The sequence below is a fragment of the Silene latifolia genome, chromosome 1, assembly GCF_048544455.1.
Source record: "Silene latifolia isolate original U9 population chromosome 1, ASM4854445v1, whole genome shotgun sequence".
Taxonomy (NCBI): Eukaryota; Viridiplantae; Streptophyta; class Magnoliopsida; order Caryophyllales; family Caryophyllaceae; genus Silene; species Silene latifolia.
Genome location: NC_133526.1, coordinates 156,468,989 through 156,482,013, shown reverse-complemented (window position 1 = coordinate 156,482,013; position 13,025 = coordinate 156,468,989).

The window sequence follows — 13,025 nt, the reverse complement described above, 5'->3', positions numbered from 1 at the left end:
TTACATTGAAAAACACAATTTAATGCAAAAAAAAATCACATCTTGCGATAAGTGGTGCTCGTATGAAATTGACACAGTTAACGATGAAAGTATTGAAAATATATGAGAAACATATTGAAAATAAAGAATGTTAGCCAATGATGAAAATCAACAACTGACCTACCGCCTATTCAATTAGCACGTTTTATTTTGTATCATAGTTCTCAATTTCCAATTAAGTAGTTCCATATTACTTTCATCCGGTATTAGGTCTAGTTACTCCGTATAATATCTTAAATTATATAAAAAATATATATTAAAATGTTATGGCTCTCACCAAACTACAATTCAGGTGAAATATTGTTATGAGTTTGTGTTAGCAGCAAAAATATCAACATTTTTCATACTAATGTGGTTACAGTTATACGTAAATTTAAACAATTAATCTCGAAGGCACCCGTGATTTTCACGGGTGCAGAAGCTAGTTAAAGTAAAAAAATGGTAATTATGGATAATATTTACGCTTAAGTTGAATTATTAATGATCACAATTATCATACTAGTGTAGCAAACAAATAATAGGAAAGATTTAGTAGATGTCCAAATATTGATTAAAAAACTACCATAAATATTGATTAAAACTACCATATTAGTGCAGCCGAAGAAAAGAAAAAAAAGTGCAAGTTGTGAGAATTGAGCCCTCGACCTTCACTAGGTTAACAGTTTTTCTAGAATCCGGGTATTACTGTAATACTCCGTATTTTATAATTATATAATAATAATATTTTATTGTATTTATACGAGTTATGTTGAGACGGAATAATATAATAATATAATAATATAATAATAATAAGATACATGTATTATACTACTCCCACCCTATACATATCCCTTACACCCTATCCACCCAACCTTATTCATTTGCAATCCATCAAAATCCACCATCAAATATTAGAGAGAAAAGAGAAAAAGAGAGAAAGGAAGAGAAATATCGTCTTTTGCCCCTCCGCCTCGAGATCGTAAGGTAAACCGCCTCACACTAGTTTATATATTATTTTATTTTACCGCCTTGACCTTGAACCACCCTAGTCCGTCATTGACCACCTTCTTGACCACCCTTGACCGTGAGAAATGGGGGTTTGACCGACCTTATACATGTTTATAGCTGTGATTGTGCGACTGTCTTAAGACGAGTTTTTGACCACTAAAACGTGGCTGACCTGGGCTGACCTTGAGGTGGTTAGGTCGTGCGTTGTGTGGGGAGTATAGTGGTGGTCTTGGTTGGTGGGTAGGGTGGCTGTGGTGGTCGGAAATCGAGTCTAAAAAGGGGGTGTACGGACGGTTGTGTGGTTGTTGTTGTATGTTGTTGTTGTCGCCATTCGTGTTGCTAGTGGTTGTTGCCACCGCTATTACTTCCGTTGGACTCGCCGTCGTCGGGGGACACGGTGGGGGTGGTCGACGGTGGCCGACGTGGCCAGTGGTGGCCGTGGGGGAGACGGGTGTAGTTGTTGCGGGTTGTTATTGTTGTTGTTGTAGCCGTGTTGTTGTTGTTGTTGTTGTTGTTGTTGTTGTTGTTGTTGACCATGGTGGCTGCCGGTGGTGGCCACAGTGGCGGCAGTGGGTGGTGGTGGTGGTTGAGTTTAAGTCAGGTTGGGTAGTGTACAAGATGGGTTTAATTAGTCGTATTTATATAAATGGATTAGTATATTTATACGTATTTATATACGTATTAGATTGGTACATTTATACATATGTGAATTATTATCGTATTTTAGGAAATGGGTTATGTGAGACGATTTTACGAGACGGGCCTAGCTTGTGTGACGGTTTGCTTATGCGGATATGCTATGAGGTAGGTTTATCCTACTCAGTTTCAATATTGTGTTTATTTGTTAAATGAGTCATTTATTATCAATTGCATTGAGTGAGTCGGTAATTGGCATGTTATATGGTATATCGTATTTATTGTGTTGTCTTGTATGTCGGAGGACATGGTGGTTTGATTGGTTACTTGTTTTGGAGACGTAAGACGGTGGGGAGATCGTCTTACGCTTAAGTCGCCTCTTGGAGCTTCCCACTACAAGAGGGATGTGCAAATTAATGGCTTGAGTCACGGAGGGACTCGTGTGGCTGAGACACGACGTCTGGCAGGAGATCCGGTTAGCTTCCGGACCCGGCACGTCTGGGCGTGTCCCGGTTCCTGTTTGTGGTTATCAGTATGTCTGGCATGTCCCGGTACCAGTGTGGTTGCCAGTATGTCTGGGCGTGTCCCGGTACCGTGGTGGTTGTTGTTGATGGTGGTTCATTCATATCATAGTCATGTTGTATGTTCACACACTCGAGTCGAGTCACACTTTATTTATTTATTGAAGCTAACGTTTGTTTGTCTGTATAATTGTCACCTATCTCTTTTGGGGTGGCTTGTGTCGATCCATATGATATCCTTTGGTCATATGGGGAGCAGGTTAAGTACAAGTGGTTTAGATAGCACGCGGGAGACGGGACGAGCTTGATGAGTCACGAGACGAGTCTAGTTGATTAGAAGAGTATAGTTGTCACGGGTTGTACTTTATTCATTTGTTTATGTTTATGTAAATTATTAAACATTACATTAATAAAATGTTCTTTCATTGGAGTTTTGAAATTCTACCTCGGGAAACTGAGATGGTAACGCTCCAATTATCTTGGCCGGATAGTTGGGGTGTTACAAAGTGGTATCAGAGCGACGATTTTGGAACCTAAACCAATGAACCAAAATGAATTTAGGAGCGTATAATAAAATGAACCCGACATGAGTACAATAAGAGGTCGGTTTTGGGTGAGAAGGATCCCTCATTTCAAAACTAGATCCTATTGTTTTGGTTGGTCACTACGTGGGTGGTTACGAGTCGGGAAACGTAACGTGATATGTTACATGATTATATGCGTGATATGAATTTTGTTTAGCATCTTGCATGATTTACTTACTCAATGAAATGTTGCTTGATTACATGTAGTTGTGATCATAGTTTAGTTCCTTGCCTTATATATGGGTCCATTCGATGCATGATGATATGTGAAATGTGGCGTGGTTACGTGTTTACTATAACAAGTCGATAGGTTTTGCATGATATCGATATTTATAATGTGGTGCATCTATCGTGTGAAAATTGGATGTAAGTATTCATATGTATAATGTGTTTTGATGAATGGTTATTACATGTTAGAATGTGATTAGTAATGATTGTTAGTATATTAGTCGTTAGTATAAATATAATGTTTGTGAGTCTGGAATTGCAAATCATAGAGAGGCATCCAACCGAGTGCGAGCTAGTACTCGACCGAGTACCAGTCACTCGACCGAGTGAACCCTACCACTCCACCGAGTGGACCAAATTCCAGAAACTTGAAAATTTCTGGAAGTGAGTCACTCGACCAAGTGGAGAGGGCACTCGACCGAGTGGACTCAGCAATCGACCAAGTGCCGATTTCTAGGTTGTTAATTTCGCAAAAATTGAGTTATTACCTAATTTTATTTTAACTCTTTATTCTTTCGTCATTTAAAATTATTTCTGAAATTCCCTTGTGATGTTTGTTGTTCGGATTCAAGTTTTCTCTTTCATGTTATCCTCTTAGATTGGCTAATCTCATCATGTAAGTGTTGTTTTCTTCCTCTTATTTTCACAACTTGATTTTGTTTAAACCTGTGTTAATCCCTTTAAATTTTGCCAATCAATGGCATGTTTTGTTTCATTGATGATATTAATCACCTTTTTCGTCATTTATGATGTCAAAGATGGAGCTTTCATGTTGAATTTTACCCATTTTTTTTTATGAACTCGAAAGTATATGTTCTTGAGTCGATAATTTGATTTTGCATTTATTGCTTGGTTAATGGTTTAGCAAGGACCAAAGTTTGGTTGTTATTACTAATTTTGTCGTACATTTGAAATTTTGTCTTGAAAATTTTGAAACTTTAAGGTTCATTCTTAAACTTTGATTTGTTTGCGTTTGAAACTTAGTTTAATTAACCAAGGAGGCTACTATCCTTGGTAGTAACGACATGTATCATCTTGAATCAAAATTTCATTTTGAAACGTTGGACAAATCTTTTGAAATTTATCTCAAAATGAACAATTTGGATCTCTGCCTTCAAGTGTGACCTAATTATTTCTTGGTGCTTAGTCTTTGTTGATGTAATATTGTGTTGGTCTAAATGTTATACGATGATTCTAAGTATGATCTTCCAATTTGAAAATCTTGTTTTAAAGTTTTCCGGATTTAATTGAGTAATAAGACTTCAATCTCGTTAACAATATAATGCATTGCCTTAATTAGAGAATCTCATCTTAAAATTTTAACAACTTTTTTTTTTTTTTTTTTTTTTTTTACCATAGGGTATATGATTAAATTTTACATTTTCATATTTGAATAAGGTTTCCTTGTTGCATAGTGTTGCAATTTCTCTAAAAATGTGTTGTTATGTTCATATATGGATCAATGCTTAGCTTACCTTGCGGATTGCATGGTTTTGATGATTGAGCAAGTATAGACTTGTGATTGAGAGGATGAGAGACGGGAGTGAATCGGCGAGCTCATTAGGATATGGAGCAAAATATTAGTATTGTGTGATAATTGGTGTTGCATTTTGAGAGTTATGAATGTGAAATATGTGTTTTATAGGGATTGATGTGAGCTGTTCATTTGATGTGGATTTGAGCCTTGTAAGTAGGTAGGTGTATGATTTTGTGAAAGAGAGATAGTTGTTTGATGAATAAGGATGTTATTGGTCTAAATTGTGAAAATGGTTGTTAGTGATTAAATTGGATTCGATAAAGTGGTGATGTAGGTATTGTGAATGAGGAAATTGACTTTTGAGAAAGGAATCTTTTATGCTAATTAGTGATCTAAAGTTTAGGGAAGTGTTATTTTGGGATCCAAAGTTATGGGTTTGTTTAGTAGATCAAAATGAGGAGATGAGTTGTGATTTTGTGTATGATTCATGTTTAGAATTAAGAATAGAAGAAAGTGACTTGAACTTATGCAAGATGTCTTGAATTGAGTAAAATGATTGTGTGAAGTAATTTGTGGATAGTGAGTGAAGTGTAATCTAGGTTGGACATTCGTTAAGTGTCTGGACTTATGGGTAGTGAACGAGGTTTGAATCGCATGTTAGAGGATATTGATATTGAGCACGACTTGAAAACTTTGGTTTGTAGATAATTGAGATATATGATGGTAGATTTAGTATTACCAAGTTTGATTTTCGCGGTCATGATTGTAAGAGTGTGGCGTGTAATACTTGAGGACGGATTTAATCATATTGTTTAGGTATTTGATCATTCGTGTTATAGAGTGTAACCGTTTAATTTAAGTGTATACGCATGAAGTGTGAAAGTGGTTGCGTGGGAATCCGACCTCATGAGTGGTAGTATAGATATTGTGGTAAAGTTGCCTCCCAATCGTCAAGTAAAGCGTCTGTAGTATACATAGTGATCTTATGGTTATGTCCAATTGAGGGGTGATGATGTTGTATTATTCCTTGAGAGTAATGAGTGGTTAGGGTCATGTCCATGAGATAGTATAAGTGTTGTGGCTACCGACGTGGCTATTGTGGTTGTTGATGACGGTATGGTGATACCGTCGCTAGGTATAGGGAGAAAATAGAACGGTTGCGAAAAGAATTATGAAATAGTATGTTTGTGTCGGTAGTGTGTCTCGGATGTTCTATCTTAATTGTGTAATGATGATGGCCATAGGGCCAAGAGTTATGCTTAAATTCAGTTACTTAATGGTGTGTTAGTCACCATCGGAGTCTATTAGTATTTATGTAATGAAATAGGGAAGTTTGGAATCGAGTTGAGAATGAAAACATTCTGCCCCAGGTGACACTCGACCGTGTGTACCATGCACTTGAACGAGTGGTCACCTACTCGACCGAGTGCCCTCCTACACTCGACCGAGTGATCTGCCTTGACGCTTGTTTTGTTGATATTTGACCAAATATTGAGCGTGTACCCCCATTTCGCGGTTATATTGGTTGACTTGTGCTTGGATGACAATGATTGACCTTACATGTGTGATATGTATGAATTGTTTACGTTTGATTATATGGTGTGGCATTTTGAAAGTAAATGGAAAATCGTTGATTCGACATGAGTTGGTTGATGACAGAATTGATATGATAATCTTGTTTGGTGTGTGTTAATTGATACGTGCATTTTATATAGTCTTTATAAGCCTTTTATGCACGTATTTCTATGGGATTCTCATGGTTCTATGCTACGAAATGCCCCGAATATTCTACTTTGGTTTGTTTTGCTTTATTTGCATGAATGGACCCGAAAGTGGTAGAATCAAGCCTTTTATCATCCATTTTGCATGCATTTAGAGGATGAGTGGATTTGGAGCTGGAATGCTACTGTCTTGGGACACGTGAAGTCATTTAGGGAGCTAAAACAACAAGTCGTAGCTGAAACTGACGAAACAAGTGGTTGGCTAAGGTGAAATCACTCGATCGAGGCCTTTATTGATCGATCGAGCACTTTTGAAGAGGATAAGAACTCGATCGAATGCTTTTTAGTGTTCGATCGAGTCGAGCATATTTGGAGTTCCTCGATCGAGTAGGTTTTCTACTCGATCGAGAGGTTTTAGCCGGATTTTGTTCGATCGAGCAGTTTCAAATTGCTCGATCGAGTGGTTTGCTTTAATACGTGGGTTAACTAATCCGTTTTTAGGTTTTTGCTTGTAAAATCTCGCTTCCCTATAAAAAGGAAGTGCAAGTTGTGAGAATTGAGCCCTCGACCTTCACTAGGCTAACAGTTTTTCTAGACTCCGGGTATTACTGTAATACTCCGTATTTTATAATTATATAATAATAATATTTTATTGTATTTATACGAGTTATGTTGAGACGGAATAATATAAGAATATAATAATAATAAGATACATGTATTATACTACTCCCACCCTATATATACCCCTTATACCCTATCCACCCAACCTTATCCATTTGCAATCCACCAAAATCCACCATCAAATATTAGAGAGAAAAGAGAGAAAGAGAAAAAGGAAGAGAAAGATCGTCTTTTACCCCTGCGCCTCGGGATCGTAAGGTAAACCGCCTCACACTAGTTTATATATTATTTTATTTTACCGTCTTGACCTTGACTCACCCTAGTCCGTCATTGACCACCTGCTTGACCGTGAGAAATGGGGGTTTGACCGACCTTATACATGTTTATAGCTGTGATTGTGCGACGGTCTTAAGATTAGTTTTTGACCACCAAAACATGGCTGGCCTGGGCCGACCTTGGGGTGGTTGGGTCCTGTGTTGTGTGGGTAGTATAGTGATGGTCTTGGTTGGCGAGTAGGGTGGTTGTGGGGGTCGGAAATCGAGTCTAAAAAAGGGGTGTACGGACGGTTGTGTGGTTATTGTATGTTGTTGTTGTCGCCATTGGTGTTGCTGGTGGTTGGTGTCACCGCCATTGCTGCCGTTGGACTCGTTGTGGTCGGGGGACACGGTGGTGGTGGTCGATGGTGGTCGGCGTCACAAGTGGTGGCCGTGGGGGAGACGGGTGTAGTTGTTGCGGGTTGTTATTGCTATTCTTGTAGCCGTGTTGTTGTTGCTGGCCGTGGCCTACCGTGGCTGGTGATGGTGGCCATAGTGGCGCCAGTGGGTGGTAGTGGTGGTTGAGTTTGAGTCAGGTTGGGTAGTGTATAAGATGGGTTTAATTAGTCGTATTTATAAAAATGGATTAGTATATTTATACGTATTTATATACGTATTAGATTGGTACATTTATACATATTTGAATTATTATCGTATTTTAGGAAATGGGTTATGTGAGACGATTTTATGAGACGGGCCTAGCTTGTGTGACGGTTTGCTTATGCGGATATGCTGTGAGGTAGGTTTATCCTACTCAGTTTCAATATTGTGTTTATTTGTTAAATGAGTCATTTATTATCAATTGCATTGAGTGAGTCGATAATTGACATGTTATATGGTATATCATATTTATTGTGTTGTCTTGTATGTCGGATGACATGGTGGTTTGATTGGTTACTTGTTTTGGAGACGTAAGACGGTTGGGAGGTCGTCTTACACTTAAGTCGCCTCTTGGAACTTCCCACTCCAAGAGGGATGTGCACATTAATGGCTTGAGTCACGGAGGGACTCGTGTAGTTGAGACACGAAGTCTGGCAGGGGAACCGGTTGGTTTTCGGACCCGGTACATCTGGGCATGTCCCGGTACCTGTTTGTGGTTATCGGTATGTCTGGGCGTGTCCCGATACCAGTGTGTTTGTCAGTATATCTGGGCGTGTCCTGGTACCGTGGTGGTGGTTGTTCATGGTGGTTCATTCATATCATAGTCATGTTGTATGTTCACACACTCGAGTCGAGTCACACTTTATTTAATTATTGAAGCTGACGTTTGTTTGTCTGTGTAATTGTCACCTATCTCTTTTGGGGTGGCCTGTGTCGATCCATATGATATCCTTTGGTCATATGGGGAGCAGGTTAAGTACAGGTTGTTTGGATGGCATGCGGGAGACGGGACGAGCTTGATGAGTCACGAGACGAGTCTAGTTGATTAGCAGAGTATAGTTGTCACGAGTTGTACTTTATTCATTTGTTTATGTTTATGTAAATCACTAAACATTACATTAATAAAATGTTCTTTGATTGGATTTTTGAAACCTTACCTCGGGAAACCGAGATGGTAACGCTCCAATTATCTTGGCCGGATAGTTGGGGTGTTACAATTACCACTGCACCTACATCAGTTTCTTTGTAAATCATGTGCATCAAAACATTCTTATATCTTTTCTTTTTCTCTAGATGAGGCCCTACGACGACTGGGGCCCCGGTTCAGAGGACCGAATTGAATGGCCTCCGGGCCGCCCATAATCATTCTTCATCAATTTTGTCAATAAACAACACAAAAATTACTTCAAAAATTAAGTTTTCTAGAACTAGTACAAAATGAAAATCCAAAATGAGTTAACACTGGATAAAAAAGGCTATATTGTGTAGTTTCTAGTGGAGTTTGAAAAGAAACCAATACTATGCATTGTGTGGTGGTATAGGGTATGGGTCTTCTAGATGTAGGAAAACTAAACCTAAGACAAAGGAGGTGCGAAAAGAGTGGAAGCCTAAGCAAGTTCAGCCCGTGGAAAGTAAAGATGTGGGTGGTAAACCAACAAAAAGTCCATCGATTTACCTTTGAGGGTGGTATTCTTGCAGGGGTTCAAAAACGTACCTTCTGCAGGTGATTTGGTCTAAGGAGGGCACATATAATCAGGCCAACACTCCTGCTAGGCCCGTGATAAAGATGAATAGGTATGTATTGATGGGGTTTGGGAAGAGCCCTGCCAAATTTGGCCAATACACATTCTTATAAGCTTTAAACAATTTGACTCCCAAGGTTGGTATAGGGACAAATGATAGTGTACTATTCCCCTCTGTGGGTGATGCATAAAATAGGCTTTTGGAACATTAGGAGATTAAATTGTCTATCCAAGGAAAAAACAAGTTAAATGGTTTTCTCCATTTTCATCAGATAGGTCTATTTGGTCTTCTTGAGACAAAGGTTAAGCGTTATTCTCTAAATAATATTAGAATGAAGGTTTATGAGGGTTGGTGTGTATCTACAAATACTTAGTGGCATAAAAGAGGAAGGGTCTGGATTCTTTGGAACCCATCTGTTTTTACTATTAATTTCTTATAATATGGAGTCATGTTCATTTTATCCAAATGGAGGTGGTTGAAAATGGATATGGTTTTACTTTATATTGTTATATGATTTATGCCTTTAATAATATTCAAGATAGGAAGTGTAACACCTCCAATTCATCCGTCCTTGTTTTCTTTAATTTCCCGTTTAATGATTAACCATTAACGGACAAAATCGGGAGTGTTACGAGCACGGGATGAATCGTGCTAGTGATTACAGCTCAAAGTTTGTACATTAAAGGTAAAATTATACCTAAAATTAACCAAAATAATTTAAGACGATAATTACATATTTTCGTACTTAGAAACTCGAAATTACATTATTTAAGCAACAAAAGTCCATTTAAAAACTTGCGAAAGCGTAAAATATAACAAAGTTTAGTGACATGACCAAAATTGTAGCAAACTAATAGTCGCAGAAACGTCACTCTCCATCCCATTCATCCAAGCCATTATCCAAGCAAAAGAATCATTGAACCTGTACACCAACATTTAACACTGCTCCCCAGTATGACAGGAAATACCATATGGTTCATAACAAACCCACCAAATTTATAAATAGTTGGGTGGACACACAAAAACCGAAAAATATCAACCAACCGTGATTGAGTAAGGAAAACCAACTTTCGTTACAATACTTAGTATATAAATATATATATCTAGTATTTAAATAAAAAATGTAATAGCAACAATTAAGCTTTAAACCACTTAGCTCTTGTAAATTATTTTAAAAATGTGTACCATTAATCCTTTATCACGATATCCGGGTAGAGGATAATAGAAGGTTCAGTCAACCAAGTTTCGAACCAAGGATGACCTCCCCAACTATGTAATCACCTGGCCAAAAGTCCCGAGCGTGCACGCCCCTCAAAGAGCTTACCTCAAAGAGGAGGATCAGAAGGCGGGGTTTCGATCAACTAACCCCCACTGGACACCTGTATAGGAGTTCCTGTCCGTGGAAACATCCTACCCCTCTACCTCATGAAATCCATCAAAAGAATAAAATTCGATTTCCAAACTTAAACCATTTCACATATCCATTAAATCCAAAGTTATCCAAAAATATAAATAAACAATAGTTTTTCAAAATCCTTCTCACAAACATTTTTACCAAACACTTTAAATTATCAAAAGATAACTCCATTAGTAAAAGACCCGCTTCACAAACCACTTTAAAATATCAAAAGACAAATCTATTTGTAATTGACCTCCCTCAAAACATTTAAACATCCTTCTTTGTCAAATATTATATCAATACATATACATGGAAAATAATCTCATAAGCCCTTTTCTATAGTTTTGAAATGACAAGCATTTTCCTTACCTGATCGGAAATAGGTACTCCACAAAAGTGACCACTAGAACTCCTAGAACTCCTCGGCTACAAACTCAGGCTCTACACACCATTCATATACATTACATATAAATACACATAAGTTAAACAATCCAACCTATATAACTTCTAAACCATTTATGAACCCAACCTCCGTTTTCAAGAATGTTTGCATACAATCTTTAAGAAATAAATTAACCAAAAACTTAGTTTTAAGATCCATGTTTATGTCATAGTCATATCAAGCTTACCCACCATGAACTTTTCATAAATTTTCCTACTAAATAGCAAAGCATAAATAGGTAAATCAAAGACTAATGCAACTACTTTTAGCACAATTTTATTTCTGTCAAGCTCTTACTAAAACAGCTATCTAGACCAAACGATATATTGAAAATTTTCCAAACTTTTTATAACCGTTCTAAACTTCATGACCTAAAATTTCATCTCTAATAAGCATCCTCCAATTCTGCACCGATTATTAATTAAAAATTCATCAAAGTTACAGCAATTTCAATACCACCAAAATTCAATCAACCATGTTCTTAGTTCATACAATAAATCCCAATTTCGACCTAATCAATCTCTAAACAAAATTAACAATCATAGACCAGAAAATATAACATTAATTCATATTTGTTATGGATTACTTAACATCATTAACAAAATCGTCTCAAAAGCTATTCGATTGCAAAGTTTATAAGAATCACAACAATAATCAAAATCAATTCAATTTTCATGCTTTTTGTGAGAAATACTACTCTAACTAACTACAATTAACATAAATAAGTAATAAATTATAATTAACTTACAAATTTAGAGAAGATTGAAAGCAAGAATTGACAAGAAACGATCAATTATGGTCTGAATTCCTCTTCTTTTCCCCTTTTCTCCTTTTTAGGGTTTCTTTTTTCTTTTTTTTTTTTTGTGTTGTGGTGAGGATGAGCGTTGTCTTACTTCAGTTCCCAGGAATGTATATGCCAAAGACACGTTGTGTCAACATTTTTTTTATAAGTTATTAATATGGTTCCGGTTAATACAATAAGGGTTTACTTTTCGATCCGAGTTAATAACTTATGTCTCTTATATTAATAAGTCAGTTTCATCTAATATACTAAAATTATCTCATTATTATTATCTATAATCGTAACTTAGACCATAAAATTATCCTTTCATTTACTAACTATTACATTAGTAATTACTAAATTATTCGGGTGTTACAGGAAGGCTCATTGGGATAGGTTTTGTTCTTTTACTTCAAATATTAATGGGCCATGGATAATTTGTGAGGACTTTAATTGTGTCTTATCTCCCTTTGAGATATTGGGTGGACAAACTGTAACACCCCAATTATCTGGCCAAGATAATTGAAGCATTACTATCTCGGTTTTCCGAGGTAGTGTTTCAAAACATCAATCAAAGAACATTTTATTAATGTCATGCTTAATGAATTACATAAACGTAAGCAAATGAATAAAGTACAACTTATGAAATCTATACTCTTCTAGCCAACTAGACTCGTGTCCTGACTCATCAAGCTCGTCCCGTCTCCCGCATGCTATCCAAACAACCTGTACTTAACCTGCTCCCCATATGATCGAAAATACCATATGGATCGACACAGGCCACCTCAAAAATAGGTGACTGTAATACCCGGCCTTTGTAGGACCCGTACTTAGACCTTGGGATGCTTGAGAGGAAGTTTAGATCGATAAGAGACCACCCCGGAGGGAAGAATAGCCTTACACTAGACCTGGACTAGACCGAGTGGTGTGGTTGCAGATCGAGTGGGTCTACTCGGTTGAGTGAAGGGGTACACTCGACCGAGTGAGTCCACTGGACAGAGTGGAGTGCTACTCGGTCGAGTGAGTCCACTCGACCGAGTGGACTCGGCACTCGGTCGAGTGCTGCCGTTTTCAGAACACGGGATTAACCCCCTTTCTCCCATAACCTTAAAATCATTTCCACCTTCCTCCTTATCTCTCCAAATTCTCTC